Below are 25,378 nucleotides of genomic sequence, written 5' to 3' on the forward strand. Positions count from 1 at the left end.
TGGCTCTCCTCTTAATAAAAGCAATAGCTCCGTAGAATTTTACGGTTTACCTTTTCGCTTACAAGTACTTATTCAATGTTTTTATAAGCCTGTCATTGTTCTTATTTTTTAGGCAAGATCCCTAATTTCATAGAGCTTTTTCTTGAAGGATACAATACAAATAAAAAACAACTCACCAGGCAAGGTGATTTGCAAGTGTAGCTCCAGCTATGAGACTAGAAACTTCTTTGACACTTACACTGACTTATCTGAGAGTCATTTGCAACTTAGTTTAACCAAACCAGCATTACTAATATCATCCCCCCAAATTCTCCTTTTCCAGCAGATCAGTAACTGACAGCTTCCACTCAGTTGTCTATGATCATTGCTGATTCTAATTCTTCCCTTTTCTTTGTTTCAAATTTTGTCCATCAGCAGATCTTGTCATCCTACTTCTAAAATACTTTGAGTCTGTCCATTTCTCTAACTCCAGTACGTGTCTCCTCCCCTCACTGCCTGCACAAGCTCTCATCTTTTGCCTGGAGTGTTGAAATAGCATATTAACTGCTCCTCACTTCCACTTTTCTGCTGTCATCCATTCTCCAAACAGCAGACAAATTGACTCTGTAGAAAAATAAATCAGAGAGCTCTGAGTGGTGGTGCACACCTGTATTCCCAGCACTCTGGGAAGCTAAGGCAGGATTGCAATTCTACCCCAGCATAGGCAACTTAAGACCCTGTCTCAAAACAAAAACAATTTTAAAAGGATTGCATATCTAGCTCCATATGAAGCCTCTGAGTTCAACCCCCAGTACCTCAAAAAAGCAAAAAAAAAGGAGAAAGAAAAAGAAATAAACCACACAAATCAGACTATGACTTGTTTTGTATTCTTTTTGACTTATTTTAAACTTTGAAATGTAATCTCAACTCCTTACCAAAGCCTTTAAAAAAATACATGATCTGGTCACTGACCATTTCTTCCTGTTTTTCTACCACTTTCCAGCCTGTCACTGATTTTCAGGCACTCTGTTCTCTATTTCTAAAGCACATTAGGCTCACTTTGGCTTCAGTGTTTGACTTGCTGATCATTCCTTGGGCAAGGCCTTTCATACCTTGCTTCTCCTAGACCCATCTTCTCCATTCAGGTCTAACTTCAGATGTCCTCTCCATAGAAGGATTTCCTGGACCATCTTGTGTAATATAACCTCCCCATGACCCATGTTCACTGTCCCCTCTACATAAGTCATGACACTATCAGAAATTCTTCTTTTTTTAAATGTATAACTTTATTATCAAACACACATATATACAAATATTAAAATTATTCAAAGAAAAACAATGTAAGGGAAAAAAACTATAATAATATTCAAATATAATAGAACTCAACCAAAGCAAAACTGAAAAGTACTTAAACATTTTTCCGTATAGTTATAAAAACATCTCAAGCATTAATGAGACATCAGAGGATGTGATTTGTTTTAGAAAGATTTTCAAAACTAATACTGAACAAATAGTGGTCTGGAAAAAAATTCTAATTAGCTAGTAGACTCCACATAGGCCAAATTTTTTTTTAATTTAAATTTCAATAGTCATGTGACACGTGATGGCAATATAATCTGAGAAATACGTTATTAGGCAATTTCATTCTTGTGTACCGCAAAGTACCACACAGAGTGCCAAGTTCTAAGTGCAAACTGAAAAGGTATATGTCAATCATCTGTGATGGTCCCTTGATATTATCCAAATATGCAGTTAAACACGAGATACATGAGGCTACCACTGGCATAGCAGCACACTGTTTTACAGCAAACTCTTTTATGTAAGTAGGATTATGCTCTAAAGGATGAAAAACACAGCATGTTATGATAAGTACATAAAATAGTAACAGTCATTTATCACACTATCGAGTACTGTGTACTATACATAGTTGTATGTGCTTCTTCAGGAAACATACCCTTCTCTCCTTTGATCTCAGTGACTCTTCCTTCCCAACCCACTGATGAGCTCCAGCCTAGTCTCTATCTACATCTCTTCCTATAGTTTTAAACACAGTCTGTATATGGATTCTTTCCAGATTCCAGCCTGTAACTCTGATCTCTCCCCTTCCCCTCCCACCGCCCCTACCCCTTTGAGCCTTTTCTTCGTATTTCAAATTATCAATTATTCATTTTAATCATTTTAATCCTTAATTACACTTTCAGTTTCTCACATTAGAGAAACTATTTGGTATTTACACGTGTGTCCTATTTATTTCACTTAAGAGGATGGCCTCAATATGCATCTATTTAGCTATAAATGTCTCTAGTTTCTCATTCTTTATGGCTGAGTAGTACTCCATTTTATTTTTTTAAAAAACACACCTTCTTTATCCAGTCTCCAGTTGATGGGCACTTGGGCTGTTTCCAAGCTTTACCTATTACAAACTGTGCCACTATAAACATGGGTGCACATATATCGCTGTGGTATGATTCTTTTAATTCTTTTGGGAAGATACCCAGAAGGGGGGTAGGTGGGTCAAATGGGACCTCTAACCCTAATTCTTTGAGGTATCTCCATACTGATTTCCACAGTGGTTGCACCAGTCTGCACTCCCACCAACAATGGAGAAGGGTTTCTTTCTCCCCACACCCCCGCCAGCATTTGTTATTGGATGAATTCTTTATAACAGCCACTCTTTCTGGGGTGAGGTGGAATCTCAGGGTTGTTTTCATCTGCATCTCTCGAATAACCAGTGATGAACATTTTTTCATATATTTATTTGCTGCTTTTACTTCTTTGTCTGAGAAATGTCTGTTCATTTCAGATGCCCATTTTTGAATTGGGTCTCTGAATTTAAGGAGTCTAATTTTTTTCAGTTCTTTATATATTCTAGATAGTAGTCCTTTGTCTAAGGTACAGCTGCTGAAAATTTTTTCCCACATTGTGGGTTGTCTCTTAGCTCTATTGGCAGTTTCTCTTGCAGTGCAGAAGCTTTTTAATAAGATGAGATCCCAGAAATTCTTACTCACTTGCTCATTTTCTTGTGCATGACCTGATGTGAGCTCCACAGGGGCAGGGAGTTCATCTGACTTATTCTGCTTCAGTCTCAAAACATGACACAACACTGATTCATAGTGGATTCTCTGTAAATAGTTATTGTAAACTCACAGAGAAAATGAATTAAATCAAGATTTGGCATGTTAGCTTTAACATTAAATCTAACTCAAAGATCCATGTGAGGTGTTTTCCTAAAGTCAGTAAAGTTAACAGAATTAGATGTGGTATTCAAATGAGTCACTTGTAGAGTTGGGTTTTTTTCTTTTCTTTTTTTCTTTCTTTTTTATTTTTTTAATGAGATTTCAGTATGTTGCCCAAGCTGGATATGCAAAGCTTTGAACTGAAAAAATATATCAATTTTCCAAACTACAACTGAAATTATATCCATGGCATATATCATATTTGATATTCCATACTTTACTCCAATATTAATTTACACTCACTTTTCTGGCTTTTATGTGTTGGGGACTGAACCTGGAACTTCACAGATGGTTAGCACATACTATAGCTCATTCTGTACTACCAAATTACACCTCTGCTCCTCATCTGATTCTTAATTAATAAGTCCACTTAACTCATTTAATATATAATATAACCCATACTTGGATTTTGTCAAAACCTTCTTCCTGTCTCTCATCCTCCACGTAAATTTTTGCATAGTATTCAATCTCTCTAGACCTTCTCCTCATCCATGAACTTAGTGAATTCTGGTTTTCAGATTCCTCACATTGTCCTTATAGAAGGGCATCCTCATTCAGGAGTTGCTTGTTGGTAATGGCCTCATTGTTTGCTTTGTGCATTTTGCATAGTAGAGATTGGAACTGGACTGTGCCTGTGACTGGGAAGGCAGCTGAGTACACAGCAAACTCCGAACTCATATGAACAACGGCTCATAAGAACAAAGGACACATACAAGCTAAAGATTTAGAGCATAAAGTAAAATTTTACTGTAGTAATTTATAAATAATGCTCCATAAAAAGGAGCTGTCACTTTAAGTACTGAGAGAAGCTTTAAACTTCCTTAACAATCAACTTCTCCTCATCTTTTTGGATATTCAAGAGAAATAGGACTTGAAAGTTCTCAGTTTTGTTCTGTAAGTTGAGGAAAAATTCAGCTGCCAACTGAAGGCATTTCATAACAGGAGCTATGTCATCCTTGACTTGAACCAACTAGAGTTTTTCCTGGGGACAGGGCAACAAATCTTCCTAGGCTCTTGCCAACAAGAACCACTGTTAAAGGAGTTACACTTCCTTCCACCATGGAACCATATGTCTGTAAAATACAGCACACATTACCAACATAAAGACATTATAGATCAAGTGAAAGCACACTTCAATAAAAAGTAATCTCTTTCTTGCCCTTTTTAGTAATTCTTTGCTATGGAAGTTTGGTTATGTGAAACAGACTTCTTTGTGCATTCTCTCCCAAAAAGGAGGGCAAGATTAAGCAACCCTCTACACTAAGGGGTCTGCAGAAAGTTATGGGCTATTAAATTTGCCAAATAACATGAGAACACATATATTTTAGAAAGGAACAAGAATTTCTTCAGGTCTCTATGTTATTAGACATGTTAAATCTCATTTTAAAGTAGTTTTTTGTTTTGTTTTGTTTTGCTTTGTTTTTATTTGATTTGCTCTAAGAATGTTGGCACACAACGGTAATCCCAGCTACTTGGAAGGCTGAGTCAGGAGGATTGCAAGTTTCAGGCCAGCCTGGGTAACTTATAAAGACCCTACCTCAAAGTACATAAAAACCATTGGGCATATACCTCAGTAGAGTGTTGCCTAGAATTCCCAAAGCTCTGGGTTTAATCCCTAGTAATGAAAAAAATTATTACTCTACATCAAATAAATTTGTGGTTAAAAATGACAGTTTTTATTTATAAATTCTGTCTAAAAAGCTCACATGTATTTATGTAGACCCTACATTTTCTCAGTATTTTATTCCCTTAATTTGACTGTAATGGAACTATATTGTCTGTATCCACAAAAGGCAGAGCTTTACCCTTTACAGCTGAGAGACTTAAATATCTTACTCAACTTCTCCAGATCTAGTTTATCGTTTTCAGAAAGCATCATCCTGGCCATCTCACAGTTTTCTGAGGAAAGGAGATGATGCCAGATTAAAGTACTTGTATACAAATAAAAAATCAGATTTCAGGAACAGAAAATCCTGCATCTCTGGTATCCAATTAATTCACAAAGGCATTGATTTAATAAACTTTTATTGAGTATTCACTAGGTGCCAGGCACTCCTCGAGGCAATAGGAAATGACCAAGAATGGAAATAAATTAATAATTGCCTGAAAGCAAACAAGTGTGAGATTTTTTGACTGCTTTCATAGAAATGATTAAAGATAAGATTGTGGTAATTATTATACAATTCCATAAACTTAGTAAAGATCATAAAATTGTATGTTGAAGACAGGTGACTTTTGTGCTGTCTATACTATACTTCAATATAAGTTGTTTTTGTTTTTGTTTTTGTTTTTTAAGTAGGTCACTGTCCCTATTCCAAAGGAGCTTACAGTGGGGAAAATTGACAAGGAAACAAAAGAGTGCAACATTGTGCTACAGTTTGGTCTACAGTTGTACATATTCGGTCTACAGTTCGGTCTACATTGTACATATACAAAGGTTTAAGTGATTTAAACTTTTTAAAATGTAAACATTAAAATACTGCTGCCATTAGTCATACAGTTTCAAATCCGGGACAGATTTCATACCCTGCAAATATACACTATGTAAGATTTGTAAAAACTCATTAACTCTGGTACCTGACTTGGCATGTGTGGGACCATGTTTGCAGAAGCAAGGCCATGACTGTCTGGAAATGTCACTGGGGCTGTCAGTTTGATTTGGTTGAGCATCGAGAACCCTGGGTGCTACTTGGAGAGCGGGTAGCATCGGGCTGAGGAGGAACAGCTGGGCAGTCTCATCTCCTTGACCCCCGCCCCTCAGGAACACTAGCTGGCTGCATTCCCAGGTCCTCACAGCCAGCGGGGTGGATGCCCTGGGCAGTCGAAGCTGCAGATCCACGCAGGCAGCAGGAGCTCTGCTTCCTCTTGGAGGGAGAGTCTGCAGAGCCAGCTCGCACTTTCTGTAAAGGACACCTTTGCTCTGGGCTCAAGGTTAGAGCCCGACTCTTCCAAGCTTTCTTGTATTTCATACAGTTGTTACACTTTTGGTCCTCAATCCCAAAATTGCTTTTTCAACTTACGGACAGGTCCTCCTTGGGGATCCATCTCTCCACCAAGTCTGCCTCTCTGAACAGGTATTGGATATTATTTTCTTTCAATCTCAGATGAGAGAAGAGCTATATGTGCTCCCCACTGATTATTTCATGCATTCTCCACTCAACAGATATTTACCAGGCATTATTATATATTTAAATTTGAGCCAGGCCTGTAAGATCAGACTGCATCCCGGGCACTAAAACCATGTAAACTACTGCAGGCACAGCTCTGGGTGAGCCCCTGCATTCCGCCCCTGGCTACCCTGTGGGCATGTGTTCTCTTAGCAGAGAGAAGGCACATTTCTTTGAAGTCACTTCGGCAGAGGATGAGTAAAAGGTGAAAATGAGCAGAAAGAATGATGGCAAAAATCACTTACTGTCTGGTGTTCCCAGTTTTGTAACTAAATGGGAAGGCAGCACATGAAAAATGTTATTCTCTCTCTGGTGTCTTTCTCTCTGAATCCCTTTAAGGTTAGAAAGAAATATTCACTGTTCTTACATTGCCTCTCTGGGTCTTACTTTTGTCTCATTTAAAATGAGAGTGTTGAATTCATGACCTCCAGAGGCTTCTTTAAGATTCAAATTTTCTTTCTCTAAATCATACCCAAAAGTCAGCCCTTAGTTTCACAGTGAGAAGTACAAGTTTGGAGCAGAGCCAAATGGGGCTGACCGTTCCCAAGAAACACAACTTAATAATTTGACCATGTCAACCAGAAGAAGAGTTTTATCATGCTGAATTATTTCTGCATTATTTCTGAGAGAGTTACCATTTCAGACAAATCACTGACATTTCAGTAGGATGTTTTTGCCTGGCTCGGATATTCCTTTCATGCATAAGATGAGTGTCATCCACTCTGACCTAAATCTTGTCGGCTGGAGCTGCGTCAGGCCAGTGACTGGTGGAATAGTCTCCAGGCTGTGGGAAAGCAGGCATACCTCTGCATGTGACCAGAAGTGTGGGATGTGCCAGCTCTGTTAGTGCTCCACCACAGGGGCAGAGGTGGCTGTAGTCTCTGTGTCCCAGTAACCCAGCTGAGTCAAAATAACAAGATCACTTGAAGGAATCACTTGCTTGCTCACCATGTGTTTATTCTCTGGAGAGGCAGCATGAGCTGGTGAGCAGGCACTGACCTGGCTTGGGATCCTGCACTTGCCAGCTCTGCGAACCAAAGCCTGAGTGCTGCCTGCAGGTACAATGTGAAGAATAATAGGATTGTTTTAGGATTAAAGAAGGCAGTACAGGTATTTGGAAAAGTACCTGGCATGTAATAAGCACTCTGTAGCATGGAGAAGAAATAATATTAAGCTAGAAGGAAAAGATCATTTAGAAGAGTAAGAAAATGTAGGATGATATGCAGGGCAACAGCGTGGGATAGGATCTTCCCGGACAGGTTCAAAATCCCTGTCCCATGAGCTTGTCATGAGACTAGTATGAGAAGTTTACAGGGTGCCTTTAGGCTGACACAGTCCCTCCCTCCTGCATCCTCTCCCTGTGGACCCTGTGGATAAAAGCGGAGAACAGCGCGATGATTCTGGCTTTCCTACAGTCTGATGGAGGAGAAAGTCAGTGATCAGATTGCCTCAGTGAGAAAAGCATAAGTACAAAGTGCGAATTAGTATCCCGAGCAGATAGAACCCTGTTCTGTGAGGGCATCTGTCTGGAGCACTGGCCTGTGTGGGAGTGAAGGCTCCATGGATGTTTGCTGGCCCCAAAGAGGGGAAGGCCATTCTCTGCCAAAGCACCAGCCCATGCAAAGGGCCGGGGGTCAGAGCAGCCACTAGAAGAGTGTACCTGGAGCTTAGGGAGGCAAGCAGCCACTGGAAGGCCTCGCTGGAAAGATCTTGGGGGCGTACAATAATATCTAGCAATATCTTGTTAATATCTTGTTTTGCCAAGCAGTATCTTATGACTTATTTTTAAGTAAATTTTCAATTTATAGAATCACGCATTTTAAAAATAGGTAAAACTTATTCATGGATTGATCTGAAGTATCAAAATTAAAACTATTTCTCTGATTCAGCCTAAATTTGTGCTAATTATCAGGAAATATGCCCCTCATGCATACCCAAAGATTCATGAGAGATTTTATGATTACTCTACAAACTCAGAAGTAGAAACATTCTTGACACCTTGGCTCTGTAGCTGTCGGGTAGGCATCTGTGATAAGCTCAAAAATACATTTACAGATTAAAAAAAAATTAGAGGTTGACAGATAAAAGAGTTAAAGAAATCATAACTGTGTTGCAGGAAAAAATCTTTCAGCATGATAATTACCTTCTAACTTTTCAGATTACTTGAAAGTAATTTGAGTATGGAATTCATGCTTCCAAAGAGAGACTGAACTTTCTAACTAGAAATGTAGGTTTCTTTAAAATGGTTGTTTTCTTGATGTCTACGTGTTGCTGGGTAAGGAGGAATGTCTGTAACAGGTGAGCAGTGTCTAGACCTAAAATGACCAGTCCAATTCACAAGACAAGTTCACTTCAACCTTGGCCTGTATCTATGCAATGTCAACCTATTTGGCTAATTTCAAGGAGGAAAATGGTTGTCATTTTTAATGCAAAAGCAATCTAGACAGCTTCAGTCTTTTCACTTCATAGTACAGTGTACTTGGCATGTGCATCTGAGTTCCACTTACTGAGCTAAACTACTCAGAGGGATAGAGTAAGATCTGGAAATCAGTTAAACTTTTTTTCCCCAGTATTCAGGTTCTTTTCACTGAGCTATATCCCCATCCCTTTTTCAATTTTTACTTTGAGACCAGTTCTCACTAAGCCACTAAGCTGCCCAGGCTGGAGGCTGGGTTCAAACCTGCTATCCTCCTGCCTCAGCCTCCCAGAAAACTGGGAATACAGATCTGTACCACCATGCCCAATAATAATCATTTTTTAAAGTTCTTTTCTTGATCATACCACTCATTTGACTAAAGAGGCAGTAGTTATTTTAAAAAACACAATTTTTCCTCTTTTACCATTTAAATATAGTATGCATTGTTGATAATACCTGCTTTTCCCTTCACATTATTTTTCAAAATGAAATATGTGTTGTAACCATTTTTCAAATCCTCAGAATGCTGCTGCTGACCTTGCTAGAATACACCCTCGACTACAGCCATTACTGAGGGTCGTCACCTCAGGTGTAGAGTTGAACACAAAGAATAGGTCAGAGTCAGATGAAAGCAAAGCTCATCTCACTGAGATGAGTTTTATTTTTAGTTACTAATGCTTTGTGAAGGCTAAATTACAGAAAATAGCAATCATTTTTCACTGTGTTAGCCCTTAAAATTAATCAGGCAACTGGGTTAAATAATAGCATATTTTTATTAATAATCCTCAGAAACACCTGTACTTATTCATCAGAAACCTTTGAAATGATATTCTAGTTAAGGAGTGTCAAATTATCATTTGAAAATTCTTGAATAAATTCCAGGAGCAGATCCTTATTAAGAATAAATCAGAGCCAGTGATTTAGCTCAGTGGTTCCAGCGCCTGCCTCACAAATACAAGGTCCTGAGTTCCATCCCCAGTACCAAAAAAAAAAAAAAAAAAAGAGTAAATCAAATACCCTTTTAGTATATTCATTTGGGGAGACACAGTAGCCCAGCAGTGAACAGCACAATCTCTACAGTTAGACAACCTACATTGCAAACTTAGTTTCAATACCTGCTATGGGATCTTGGGCAAGTTACTTCCAGGGCAACAGTTCTTCAACTGTAAACTGGGGGTGATGATGATGATGATTGCTAACATTTACATAGCATGTCCTTTGTGCCGGGCACTGTCCCCGTGAGCTTGTGAGAGGGAGATATGACGAGAGACAGAGAGAGTATTACATGCCTGGTAAGGTACTATTCTAGGTTAAATTACACATTCAATTTTCACAACTGCATGAGGCAGTTACTGTTTCCCATTTTCATACATAAGGAAACTGGGAAAACAAAAAGTTAAACTTTCCCAGAAATAGCTAGGTATCACAGCATAAATTTAGAGCACCTGTCTTGCTCCAAATCAAGTCCTGACTCAATACCCTACAATGCCTACTGCACACATAAACATAGGCCTGGTGTTTAATGAGCTTGTGCACCTAAATCCCTTTTTCTTAGACTGTTGTATGATTCCATTAAATATTCAATGACCATTCATTGCAACTGGCTTATAAAAATGATATACACTTTTTTTATTCTGAAGTTCTTTTATTGGTACATTTTAGGTGTACAATACATTTACATTTATCATTGGGTGTTTGTACCTGTACATAATGTATCTTGATTCTTATTTTTTCCCCATTACCTGTGCGCCCTTCCTGCCCTCTGAATATTAATTTTCTATTAATTTTTTCTGCTCTACCATCTTTGGCTAGGTTTTGTGGGATTTCATGTTTATCTTGGGGGGTCAACAAATATTGAAGGCCATCATACATTTTTGGTTTTTAATAACTTCATACACCAGAGTATGAAACAATGTAAATTTTTTAATTGTTCATGTTCCCATAATTACTGAGCATCTACTATATCCCTGGCATTATTCCAGAACCTATTCAAGGGCATTCAGCACAGAACAAAGCAGGTCCTGTCTTTCACAGAGTTTACCTCCTAGTGAATCAGTTTATCCCGAACTCAATTCAACTGGAGCATTTATTCTTGGGAAACACGCTATGCTTCAGAGGTAGCCATTGAGGAACCTTCTGCCCACTTGGACACACCTCCCTCAGACCAGCTGCTGAGGGTCAGAGCAGACTCATTGCAGGCTCTCTGAGGACTATGTCCTTAATTAAGCCCATTTCTCCAGGGCACAGGAGCGCATGTCCCTCAAGTCACCTGCTTTCTTCATCAGTGCATGGAGAAGAGTCATCAGAGCCACAAAACAGAAGCTGAGGCTTGTGCATTCCTGAGACCCAAATTTGACTCTCCATCTTACTTCCCAACAGTTGTGCTTTTAGAAATTGTTCATATCCTACTATTACCAATATCACATGAAACAATTCTATTAGCGAAAGCTTTTTGTGTCAGATTATGTCCTTAGATGATACAAGGAAAAACAATTCATCCTTATAAAAATATACTTGTTAAGAAATGTTTAAAGTTATTTTATTATTTGAAGAGAAAATACTGGGGCAGGGATTTATCTCAGTGGTTCCGCCACTTCCCTCACAAGCTCAAGGTCCCAAAGTCGATCCCTGGTACCAAAAAAAAAAAAAAAACTTTAGCTTTGTGCAGTGGCAGTATCATAGCCAATGAGGTATATCCAAGGCGCAATTTTTGCTAATTGAAGAGAATATAAATTTATAAGCAATCTATTCACCTAAAAGTTTAAAAGAAAGGCACATATATTTTTACTTAATTCTTCCTTTAAATTGACAAATATAATTATAGATATTTACGGGGAACAATGTCATATTTTGATACGTGAATACACTGTGGAATGATTATATCAAGCTAATTAACAGTGCCAAGTTTCTTTATTCTGCAATTCTGGTGACCTATTCTTAAGAGATTAATTAAGGTGGAAAAAAGGAAATTTATGTACGTTGACCTCTCACAAATTTAACATATTTAAGCTAGTATAATCCTCATGACAACACTGGAAGTAAGTATATTTAACTCTCATTTAGCCAAGTGAAAACAGAAATTCAGGAAGGTCACATAACTTTGAGACAACAGAGCCAGGACGTGACCAGCTGGATCCCAAGGTCAGGACCTTACCATGAAATCACAGTGCCCACACCAGCAGAAGTCGTGCTAATAACTAGAAGGCTTCTCAAGAGAAAATAATTCTTAAGGTTTTTTTACATACCCTGATGTCACATATATCACATTTATATTAGCATAAAGAACCTTCTGTATGGATTCCTATAAACCATCAAAAGGCCATTGAATTAATAGCCATTGGAAGAAGTTTTAATCAATTATATCCCTGAGACAAAGTGCTACATTTTTCACAAATCATTTGATGATTCCATTAAAAGGGATAAAAATAATTGGTGTAGTTGAGATTAGCACCTTTCCCCATTCATTTTATGATAAGCCATTTATAGTCATCACCATCATCAAATAATATTTATTACACATTATAATTCTTAGAAGAGCAGAATTTGAACCAAAAAAACAAGACTAATCTTAGTCAAGCAAGTCTTACTGCTTATTTAATAGGTCATGAGCAATTAACTGCTATTGAAGTGCTTCATTTTTATGTGCACATAAGGAAAACCTATGCATTTATTTGTGGAAAGAGTGGAGAAAAATCAAAAGCCTGTGAAGAGTTTTGTACAACTTTGATTTATTACTTAAATTTTATCATTATTAATACTTGTTTTTGCATTACATAATGATTATTGGTACATGTGCATAACACATCTTAATTCTTTTTACTTTCCCTTCCCTTCCTCCCCCTTGAATTTAGCTATCCTTTCTAAGAAATCGAATTTATTTGTTTCTTCCCTACCTAAATTCCTATTAAATCCAATGGGAAAATCAAAGATGACTAAGGAAATAAATATGGACTTGTGGGTAAAGTTCTCATTTTGCTGTTAATTGTATTTTGACTATAAAAGAACTTGTGCATGGAAATTTTAGAGTTTTTCCAGTATATTTACTCACTTATGAGATATGGGAGAGAAGGATTCCTTCCTCTCATTTTCCCCATATGAATGGAGCACTGGGCTGAGACCTACACAGAGCTCCACAATGCAATGTGTAGCCCCTCCCACTTTGCCTCCAATGATCTTCCAGTGGGGCAAAATGTCACAGCTTCTCATATTTCTAGGCTGCTTCCTTGTAGTTCTCCACAGGTGATTATTTTAACTATATCCCCAGTACATGATTAACACCATACTGACCTCTGAACCTCTATATTAACTTGTAAGTGTACTAGTGAACTGGCAGGATATTGTACAAAGGCTTTTATAGCTAATATTTTTAAATGATATTTACAGAAAATAGGTAAAGATTCATTTTCTTGTATTGAAACTAATATATATGCTCTACTTGACATGCTGTTTCTGCTGAGCTTTAAATATGAAAAAGACATTTTTCCACACCACAAACCTGAGATCAAGCAGTCTTTAATTTACTCTTCTGATGCTAAGGAGGGAAGTTTGTAGTATCTGAAGTTATCAACATGAAAAAATATTTATTATAAACTGTGCTTCATAGAGGAAGGGCAAAGTTTGGAGTGCTAAACACAACACAAAAGACTCTATGCTCACATAATAGGTCATGGATTGTTGTAACTAAGGTAGAGGGGTTAAGTATCATTTTGCCTACTGATCTGGACTATCAAAGGATCACTGGTGCATCTCCAGTGCAAAAAGAAAGTGTTAAAATGTTTCTCACTTTTGGTATAAAATCCTAACAGAGGAGCTGGGATGTAGCTCAGCAGTGCAGTGCCTGCCTGACAAGCACAAGGTCCTGAGTTGAATCCCTGGTACGAGAAAAAAAATCCTAATAGATATGATTGACCACATTTAGAAAATTCATGTTTATCTTTCTGTATTTTAAAAACAAAAAAAAAGTAATGTATGTTAAACAGTCCTCCCAGTATCTTCCTCTACATATAAAATGTCTACATTTATTCTGGCAAATATTAAATAGTGAGATCTTTCATTGTAGCCAAAGAGAACATATCTGTCTGGAATGCTACACAGGTAAGTGACAAGGAGATAGCTTATAGTTCATTTTGTTATGCAGTAGAATACTATATCTAGAGCTTTGGCTTCTGTACAATTCAGAAACAGTAAAATTATAAACAACCATTAAAAATGACAACCTCACGAAAGCCTTATGGATCTAATTACACAGATTATGAAGACTGACTAACATGCCGGACTTTCCCAGAGAAAAGAAAAAAATCAATTGAAGAAGCACCCATGTCAATTTAAAAAGCAATTACAACCTTCTCCAACAACTCAGGGCCAAATTTCATGGTAGTCAAATAATTTTAAAATAATTGCTGGTCTGAACTTTGATTAACCATGCTACAATTTTGTAGGAGATTTGTTAAAGCTCCATGAGGTTATTCTTATTAAGATTAAACAATACATTATTGGCTTTACAAAAGGCCAAGACATTTTTCAAACCAACTCAACTGACAGTCCTCAGAACAGCTTGTTCTCTCTCATCTAGCTGACTGCACGCACAGCCAGCCCCTAGTGGCTACTCGATTAACACAGCAGTTGTTTTATTGGGGTTCAGCTTCCTTCCTCTTGTGAAATGGGCAGTCCTTTTTCTTTCCTTTTAATGGATGTATGGTCAGTATTAATTTTTTCTCTTAAGCTATGTATTAGGGGAAAAATAAATGGAGATGGTTTTTATACTGTCTTTATGTACTTGAACCTACCCTCATGTGATGTATTTTTGTATTTTTGAAAAATATTTCCTGAAATTGTTTTCTGTATATCAGTACTTAGGATACTTGGTGGACTAATAGACTTATGCATGCCAACCATTCATTTTGGTTCTCCTTAAACAGATTTGAGGGAAAGCCTGAAAGAGCTTGAGTTTTATGAGACGGTGATGATTTTATATGTGACTATTTTAATAATCAATCTCTACAACATTATTTCCTTCTAATTCAGTAGAAGATGATGCTAGCAGGTCTGTGGCCCAAGGCATTTTAGACAGTCAACAAATGTGCATATAGTGTCTTCATAAAGCCTCTATTCCCTTCCCTAAAAAAAAAAAACCAAAACGTTTCTTTTCTACTTTTTATTTTCCTACTCTTTTCTGATTACTGTATTGGAACAAAGATTAGAGTAGTGTTATTTGACTTGGCAGTGCTCACATTTACTTATATTCATTCAGGACAAGACAGAAAGGAACATTTATTTTTAACTTTTTAAAATTAAAGTAAAATCCAGATATAAGACCTTTGGTCTTTTCAGAAGCATGCTCAAGACTGGAAATAACAATTAACATTAATTCTCCACAACATTATCAAAGTCATCTTCCTGTGCTGTGTCATAGGAAGTATGAATAGTGGAAGTATTATTTCCTCTCTTCAAGATATTGTAACACTCAATTTTCCTGGTCTGGAGCCAGAGGGTACAAAATAGAATTATAGGTGGCAAAGAGCATTTCCAGCCATTAAAGTGGAGCAGGACTCTTGGATCCGCCATGTTGGGACAGAGTCCCCTCGTACAGTAACTGGCAAGGACAGCTGTAAATATCTTTGGACTTTTGTGTCTCTCTCATTTCTTTAAAATAGATTGTGAAACAGCAGCACCACTCAGTGTGATGGATTTCTGAGTTTATAGTCCATATTCGTATTGTAATGTGAACATTAAAAACTACAAAATTAACTTTATTGGTATAGCTTTAAAATTCACATTGCACTCATTTTCACATACACCGCAGGTAAGACATGATCATATTCAATTTTGGCACTTTTGCTTAATAAAATGTGGAGATTTCTGCAATAAAGAATAAATCATTCTTCTCATTATTCTTTAAAAATTGTGATAGAAATAAGTTTCCCAGCTACTTCCAAAAAAGTTACCAAGGAAACAAGGGCAGTAATATTTGCTTTACCCTTCCAAATCCCTCAATAGACTCAGTTTGTTTTTGAAGATAGTTATAAATTTAATGTTATACTTAGGAGGGAAGAATGAGTTCTTTTTTTCCACAAACACTACCCTCTCAAAGTTGTTTGTATTCAAAACTCTGTTGGACAATCTTTTTCTTTTACAAAGTTCCAAGTGACTTTTTTTCAGTTTTTATTTTTTATTAATACATGTTTGCAGTGTGTAATGATTACATTCCTTGCAAAGAGTTGATATGCATAACACGTTAATTCTTTCTTCATCCCATTCCTCTCCCCTCTCATTCACCTCCCTCCATCTCTTTTTCCTCTTCCATTTTGGCACAATATTTTATTCAAAATTCCCTACACTTTTCAAATCCCCAAAGGAAATGCAAGAAATGTGCGTTTATTCTTTCAGCAGCAGAATTAATGTAAGAATATTACAGAAATTCCTTTTGATTATTTTTTTTCAGCAGGATCCTGGAAAACCACATCACTGAAAATCAAAAATAGCTACAAAAAACTAAGACCTGTACGTGCAAAGTCCACTAGAAATTTGATTCCTGGTTGCCTGTCTCAGAAGCAGTCTTGATAATAGTTGTGATAATAACTGGTAGAATACTCTATATAATTTTTTTATGACACGCTAGTAGCAGCCAATCTTGGTAAACAACCTGATTAAAAGATTATCTGCTGCCCAGGGCTTCATCACCCTCGGCACTGAATCACTCATTTGGAGCTGGGATGCAGGCTGAAGTCACTGAAGGGAGCTGATGAGGCTAGTGCTTCACCAAATAGAAAATTAAAATCCTTGTCTAAAATCAGGCAGAAAATTCCCACTGATTATTGCCCATTTATATCATGTATGAAAGACAAGCTCAACCCATTGGTAAGAATCCAAACTTGTCTCCGTTCACAGGCACCACAGGCCACAGCAGAGCCACTCAGCTGTGTCATTACCTCGAGTGGCAGGAGCCAGCTGCTGTGCTCTGTGCTCACCTGGTGACAGCGATCACTAAGACAGCACCACACTGGTGAGGGCAATCAGTCCACAGCTCTGTGAGTGTCCCAGGGAAGTGGAGGACAGGAGGACTCCAAGGGTGGGATGGTAGTGCAACTCCAACCCAGTATGCTCTTGAATTCTACAGGTATGTTTTCAGAACTTGCAGGAGGGCCATATAATGGAAGAGAGAAACCCAAATATTGACTCCTCATCCACTATGATGTCAGAAGGACCAATCACCCAGATGTAACTTTCTGAACACTGTAAAAGTTGGGTCAAGTCAAGTTGCTATTAATGATTAGATTACATATCAAACAATCCTGACTAGCCCTTTCTGTTGTTGCTTTTTAGATCTGACAGTGCTGATTGTTTTGCTGGAAACTGGAGCCTTATTTCCTGTTCCTCTACTTCTTCCTAAATCCTAAAAAAATCAGTGCTGACAACCTGAGTATTTTCACCTGCAGAGGAAGTGTTTGAACACGGTGCAAGAGAGTGGATATTCTCTCAATAATCAGAATTTTCAACTCTCTTGCTGTTTCTAGATCCTCTTCTCCAAAATAAAATTCCCTCTTAATTTAATGTAATAGCCTTCTACTATGGAAATCTTCCCTGAGATGCAATTATAGAAGCATATACCTATGGCCAGCTTTTATTAAGTATTTTTATTATATTTTAATCCAAAGTCATTTTTCAGAGAACATCCCAGAGAGCAAATGCCTTTTAGAGATGAGTACTATGTACCTAGAACAATGGGAAAATAACATTTAATTTTAGCTCATGGCAAAGCTGATCTCCTTCCTGAAGAATATAGAGTAATATGCTTATATACTTTAAGAATTTCATATTCTATCTGTTAAATTAAATGACAGATTGAAGGAATCAGATGGAAAAAGTAATTAACATTCCACCAAATAAAATAAAAAGACACCTCTCTGAAATTAGTTTGGTTTATGATACCTCCAGCTAGATATGAAAGGATAGTGTTTTTGCCTGGTACACTGAGGTCATTACCAAAGGACAGTTTGTGCACGAGGGAAAAAATATAAGCTTTCAAAGTTGAAGGTAAAAAGGGTTGGTAGTGAAATGGAAGCAAAGAAAGATTCAGTGAAATTAGTGAAGTATTGTTGAATAAGAGTAAGTGATTTGTCTTCAAAGTCCAACAGCACATTTGTGCACGTATATAAACACACACAAAGTCAACACAAACAGCCAGTACTCTCTCACTCCACTTGAACCAACAGCTTTTCCATTCTGTTCAGTCTAACAAATATTTTTCTCTTTGATATGTTTTTTAGCTAGGCATGGTGACACAAGTCTGCAGTGCCAGCATTCTGAGAGACTGAGGCTGGATCATCACAGTTCCAGCCCAGCCTGGACAGCTTAGTGAGAGGCTATGTCTAAATAAATAAATCAAGGCAGGGGATGTAGCTCAGTGCTAAGAACCTGGGTTCACTTCCCAGAATTACACAGAATTACATACACACACACACACACACTCACGCACACGCACAACTCAACTTTTCCTTCTAGACCACAGTATCTTAAAAGCTTCCCCAACTATTCTTAAAACTATCTTAAAAGTTCCCCAACTATTTTTTTAAAAATCCCAAAATTGTAGGAATAAAATGTCTTTAATAATGATGTGAAACCTCTTTAAGAAAAATGGGAAACTTTACAAAGAATTTTAGCTCCCTATGCTGAATCTTAAACTTAAATCCATTTTGTAAGTTGGTTTCCAGCTTCAGCAAGAGAGATTCACAACTAAATTGCCAGATTCTGCCTTCATGGAAATTCCCTGTCTTTGATAGCAACTGCATCCTTCTCAGTCATTTTCTAATTAGCAAAGCTGTTGAAGATCTTCCTGAAGACTCTTCTCTTCCATTCACTCCCTCTCTTGTTACGCTGCCAAAATTCCTTAATTCCGGGGGCTTTTTTTTCTTTAAATACCCAATTTTTTGTTTTAAGTGAAAAGTCATAAATTTGTAGGATATGTGTGCTAGATTACACATTCCAGAAACAGGAGTCTGTTTCTGTTCTGCTCTTTATTTTTCTTCCAAGGACCCAGTGATGTGCTCCTTAGTGCAATAAAAGCTTACTGAGAACTTTCCAGGGGGCTTTTTCCATTTCTGTTCTTCTATCTATTCAGCAATTATTTGTCCTTGAGTACATTGGGCATAGTGCTATTCTGTAGATTACATCAACTGCATGAAACACACTTGGTCCCTACCCTCATAGGGCTTCCAGTCGGGTGATGAAGCTTACATAATGAGAATTTTTCTTGAACCACATTTTACCTAGTGAAGATGTACGGTATTTGTATAAAAATTTATTTAAATATTTCCCAATTTCCTATTTTAAGCCTGACTTGCAGCCAAATGGGCATAAACCAGTCTTTTTTGCTTAAGAATAGCAATTTCAGTCAGTAAAATTGTGAATCATAAGATCTTTCTAGTATTCAGCGTAAGAGCTAGTAATTCATCCTTCATTTCTCAAATTAACTAAATGTGACCAAGTCCTTTCATATTGGTCCCATGTGTATTTTAGTTGCTATCTTTTTCATATTGTAGAAATGATATCAACAAATTATAAAATCTTTAAATATTGGTATAGAAGAAATATAACTCCTGACCTTCTAGATGTCAGATTACCAAGTTTGTGTCCTCTGAAGTTGAAAAATGAATTCTAAAGGGCAAAGGAGGTTAAGAGTAGGAAAGGTTTATTGGGAGATAGCTCCTGAGAGACAAGAGGGGTTCTGAGCAGGTTGCCACCAAGGTAATTTATATAGCAAAGTCATAACGTGGGTACAATGTGAGTACAACTACCCAAGTACAGCCACTTAGATAACATTGATCCAATAGGGAAGTGGAGTGCTTAGCAAGTGCCTATAGCTGACATCATTAACGTTGGCTTATCTATGACTTCTCAAACAGGAACCTGTTTGGGAAGGGATGGGTCCAGGTGCTCTGGTCACCTACCAGGTGTCTGGTCCATATCTGGGCTTAATGGACTAGGTGGTAGTCATTACAGTATATTCTCAGGTTCTGCTTGTCTCAGAGAAGTATGCAAGTATAGCCATTATGACTTTATCATGAGGCCTTGCTGTCTTCTGATGGGCCTTCAGCCTCATTTCCGATGTCTTTATTTTTCATTTATTTCCTTGAGAACCCAGTCCTTCTCTGACTGTAGATTAATTTCTACCTAACTTAGCTGCTTATGACAGAAACATCATTATGATTAAATCTACCTTCTAATCCAATGAGTCATACTTACCTGTCACTTCTGTTTCTCCCACTTGTCATAGAGTAAAAACTCTCCTTAAGGGCAGCCCCCATCCTATCTGCACTGCCCCTCCACATCCTCCCACACACATCCCTTCTTGTAACTGAAATCTTACTTGTTTGTGCCTACTTCAACTAACACCCAGAAGAAGTGCACTGTTTCAGTTACCTATGGAGCAAGAAAGACAGTCAGGAGTAGCGTAAGACTTCTTCAATACAGATATGTTACACAGTGTGACTTTTCAAGTTTAAGAATGTATTATCCATCCAAAACAAAAGTAAACAAAAATGTAAATGAAAAAAATATAAAGAAAATAAACAGCGGTAATACAATGAGAAAATAGGCACATTAGTAAGAAGGAGCACAGACAATATTTCCGCACAGTCATTATTCTTTATCTCATTTTTCTAGACCCCAAATGTTTCTCTGGGGTGATTTAAGAGATTTCAATCAACCACCCACCAACAAATAACAGCAAAACTGAATCAACAAAAGGCTCTTGCCATCTGAGTTAAAATTCCTTGGCAATTTTACAATTTTTCTTTGGCAGACAGTACTACTCAGTAAGAATATGACATCTTTGAGTTCATCTTCGGATACTTAATCCAGCTTCCTTATCTGTCACACAGTACATGATTCACTAAGACAATTCCAACCTTCTGCTTCCAACTGCAGATTTTTTTTAGAAAGTACCATCTGAGAAATCAAGTTGTCACATGGAGACCTGTATGGCTACCATTCTGTTAGAGACAAAATTGTATGTATAAGAGGGAGGAGGCAGAAGCCAGAAGTTAGGTAGCATGGTGGGGGGCAGGAGAATGGGTAAAAATAAGTACAAACTAATGTTGCAGGAAAGTAATTTGAAATAACTAAGGCAGCTTTCCTGGGCATACAATTATACTTTTGTGGATAAGGAATTGGTGTATAATTGTATTCTTAGAATATTTTTGACTCCTCTCCCTTTCTCTGTGTCTGAGTGTGTGTATGCTAATGAAAACTGTCACTTGCCCATCTCTTTCATTGATTATGAAATGTCACTCTCCCGTATAGTGTGGTAGGAATTTAAGCTGAAAGCATAATATGGCTATGAAATGTGCTTTTCTAGATATGTAGGCTTTCCCCAAAGAGACTTGGCAGAGTGAGTGGATTTAAATGGTTGGTTCCATCTGCATGATAAAATTGTGTCTGACATCTGTTTAGGATGAGCACACAATGCTTGGAAAAGAAAGGTGACCCTCAGGATTGAATGTGACAGAATCTGGGCCGTTGCTCTGTGCCTGTGTAAGTGTGTGCACACGTGTGCAAGCTCACAAGCTCGCACAGTTTACCAGCCTTGTCAGCTGTTACTACCTTTTTATCTGGATCCTGTTAACTTGAAATTTGTTCTTAGCTCATGGAAAAGGTTTCCCTTTGTTTTCTTCCTCCAGATAGGAGAAGTCTTTTGGCAGAGTTCTTCAAAGGCAGCTAAGTCAGTAGCATTATGGAAATTTGGCAGTGAGTTGAGTACTAGCAGATCTAAACATTAGTTTAGGCTATTTTCACAGGGAATTGTTCCATGATTTTTCATCCCTGTATTTTAGCAGTTAGTACAATCACTCACACCCATCTTTCCTAAAGTGAGCCTGCCTATCCATTCTTATCATTGTGTAGTCTGAGTAATTGTGAAATTTCAATTGAAATTGGGTACATAAACATGACAAAACATGAATAAATCATCCAAAGACTTTCCGAATTGTTCAGTTTATACTTCTTTAAAGTTAATACAAAAAGTCAAATTCAGCCTTTTGATTAAATAAAAAATGAGCAACTAGATTACTTTGATGTATTTCATCTCTGGTAATTTTGTTCTTTTGCCTTTTAAATCATTTTTTAATTGCTTTGAGTACTGCCAAAATGCATACTCACTCTAATCCATTAAAACTAGAAGTAGGAACTTCGTGTTTCTAGTACAAAGAAGATATATATTCTAGGTGATTTAATCCACTTTATATTGACTGGGTTACTTGGGAAATGGGGCAGGTAGAGACAGGAAGAATTAAGACCCAATTCTTGAATAATGTCTCATATATTAACAATTCCAAAACTGAATTATTTTGCATTCTCTGGAAACACAGTGATGCACCAAAGTAACATAACAATAGGGCTTCTAAGGCTATGTCTCGTAAAGTTTGTGCAAAAACAATAGTTCTCAAAATAAAGGAAGCCTTAAAATTGTTTAGTATCTAAAGTGTTTAGCCTACAATCTATGTCATCATTTAATAGAAACTTTTCCATTGCTCTCAACTAAAGGGAAAAACGGGGAGTGAAACTAATGAATTTTGAACTTCATGTCAGATACATCCAGTGCTTTAAGTTTGTTTTATATGCTAAATTCTCAACTAGATTCACCATTTGGTGTAACACTTGGAAATCCCAGTGATATATAATTATTTTACATATTAAAAGTCTGAGGACCTGAAACCTTGCTGAAAGCCACACAGCAAGTCAGTTATCAAAAAATGATCCAAACCAGAACCAAAATCCTATAGCAATCTCATTATTAAATTGCCCTCGATAACCTCTTTTATTTGGAAATATTTGAATTTCACAATAGGATGCATAATTTAAACAATATCAAAACAAGAACTCATGTCCTTGTATTCAAGACTTGGGGAAAGGTTATAGTTGGTGCTTTTGAAGCTCCTTTTAGCTTTTATCTTGGCCTGAAGTCTTACCTGGATCCCAATATATTTAACAGATTTGACCTGAGATGCTTTGGTTGAAAGAGGGGAAAGGATCAGAATGCAGTTTTGAAACTCTGGCTTTACTCCCTCCCATCCAGATGTGGCTCTTGCCATATTAGAGGGGTTGCTGGCTTGTGTCAGACATTCTAAATGTATAAAAGAGTTATGCAAAGTAGACCGATCCAAAGTTCCTCAGAAATCAGCCAGTAGGAGCAGGTTTTGGGAGTGCTAGGCATCCAAGTCCACAGCAGTACACTGTCCAGACTCTGGCATCAGGCTCAGCTCTGGTTAGGGCTTCAGCGCGTCACTTAAATTTGTGGATCTCAGTTCTCTAGGCTTTGAGTTGAGTGAGGGTAAACCAAGAATAGGAGATCTCAACTGACTGTACGTAAGTATGAAGCTTCTTTTAAATGCCAATACTTAGGCCAATGGTGGCAAACCTATGTGTACCACAGTGGGTTGTGTCATTAAAAGCTCTAAAAGTTTTGCCATCACTGACCTAGGCAAGGATTCCAATTTACTTTCATCTTTGGATGAAGCCTGAACATGATTATGCTTTAACTGCTCCCCCAGATGATTCTAACGTGCAGCAATAAAGGAAAGGCCTGGTCAGGATGACTCCCTGTTCCCTTCTCTTTCTGAACTGGTTTTTGTTATGGGAATGCTAATGAGGCCATTAAATGTCTTAGCCATCCTGTTCTATAACATTAGGAGCTAAAGAAAAGTCATTCTTGTGAATGTCGGTCTCCTAGTTTTCCTGTTCTTTAAGAACTGGATTTAATCACATGACTGCCCTTTTCCACAGAGAATGTGAGAGAAAGGCTGATACCTTAAGGAGTTCTGGGGTGGAGAGAAGGGAATTCTGTTCTAATCTTACTTCTCCAAGTCACTTCTGTGCTTTCTAACAATTGCTCTTAAATGCTATGTCTTGCAAATTGTGAACAAGAAAAATTTTGAGCCCTCTTTTAGAATGACTACATTGGTTTTCTAGATCTCTTAGGGAAAATTCAACGTCTTATGAGCTGATATGTGCCCAGTACCTTAACTAAGACAGAGAATCTCTGGCATGTGACAGTGTTCTATTTTTGGTGTGTGTGTGTGTGTGTGTGTGTGTTTTTAGTGAACAAAAGGCATCCAGTTCTAGGCATTGGAATTTTGAGAGCTGAACAATATATGCCTAGGTTTCCCTCATGAATTGTCAAACTACAAGAGAACAGTTTGAAGATAATGTAAAACGAATGGACAATAGAAGTAGTTAATGCTATAGCCTCCCTACCTCCATCTAATTTTACTAGTTGGTAACATGAGTGGTTGACTTAATAGGATAACAATACCAAGGATATGAATTATCTCAAATAACATACATATAACATATAGTTAGAAGTCCATAATTAATGTTGTGTTCAATTAACAAACACTTTCATGGGGGTTTTTTTGATGAGATTTAATATCCTGCCAGTCTCATGCCCAAAACCCATTCTACAGTCCTTCCCCTCACAGCTACCAACACAAAGACACGCTCACTTTCTATGGTTCTCACTTTAAATTGTTTGTGAGCTATTTAAGCTAAACACTGCCTCCATACTGAGCAATATGGTAAGGGAACTGAGATTACACATGTATATTAAGCTACAACAAAATATGGAAATCATATGAGGCTGCACAACTGAGTATCCAATAAACATGTGTTCAGTTGATGTTAAGCAGGCCTTCCACTAAGGTCAAGAATCAGGTAATAATTCTTGGGCCATTCATGGAAGAATTGTCCTAACTGGCACTTTAGGATTATGATTTCTTACATTTTCAGAGGACAATACATTATCTGAAAAAAGAAAAACATGTGGTAACCATCCATTTAGAGATATTAATGTTCCTGTGCTACAGCTAGGAGCCATTCTACTGACAACACCAACAAATGCGAAACTTCATGGAATTCTATATATGTGCCACCCATTTATTGCAAAGTGATGGTGAGGCTTTGGAAAATGTTTACCCTTCTCCTTTCTCCTCTGTACTTCTGAATTATATTTTAATATTTAGAATGTTACCAGCCAGCCAGTATACCTTTCATTTTCCCTCTGGAGAATGAGAACTTTAAATCAGATTTTTGTTGCCAGAGAAAATGAGTTTAGTAATCTCTGGTCTTGTTATGAGGCAGAACATGCATCAAGCATTTAGCTTTCAGGCAGCCTGGACAATAATAATGCTTCCAGAAAATGAGAGCTCCAATTCTAGATGCTCTGCCTGGGAATCTTGCCCAGGGCCTTTTGGCTCTCATTTTTGCTGTTTCATATTCACTGTTTCATTTATATGCATCAAATTAACACTGACTTTCATATTTGGGCAAGAAAAAGAAAGATTCTTGTAAGTTACTGGAGTAAAAGAACTCCAAGGAATTCTCCAGGGAACACAACCCGTTTTAAAGCTCTCAGGTTTTCATATTTGCAGGAAACAGGCATAGACAGTATGTGGATTATCTGCAAAGACATGCAGCACACTTCCTTAATTCTGAAAATTGTGCTACCAATTAAGGATGCCATGAAAATATTTTAGGAGAAAGGTTTTAGTACATCATATCTGAATGTAAAGATTCACAAGCAGTGTTCC

General features: G+C 37.5%; 1 protein-coding gene and 1 pseudogene across 5 annotated transcripts in view; both read left to right on the plus strand.

Moving 5' to 3' along the window:
- The window catches only part of Kcnq5 (potassium voltage-gated channel subfamily Q member 5), a 478,936-nt gene that overhangs the window by 274,373 nt on the left and 179,185 nt on the right, over window positions 1-25,378 (plus strand). The gene's annotated exons all lie outside the window — the stretch shown is intronic.
- Window positions 11,455-11,534, plus strand: LOC147828917 (U4 spliceosomal RNA; annotated as a pseudogene).

The sequence above is a fragment of the Heterocephalus glaber genome, unplaced genomic scaffold, assembly GCF_053883595.1.
Source record: "Heterocephalus glaber isolate CG9 unplaced genomic scaffold, H.glaber_assembly_v1.0 deba00000818, whole genome shotgun sequence".
NCBI classification, from domain to species: domain Eukaryota; kingdom Metazoa; phylum Chordata; class Mammalia; order Rodentia; family Bathyergidae; genus Heterocephalus; species Heterocephalus glaber.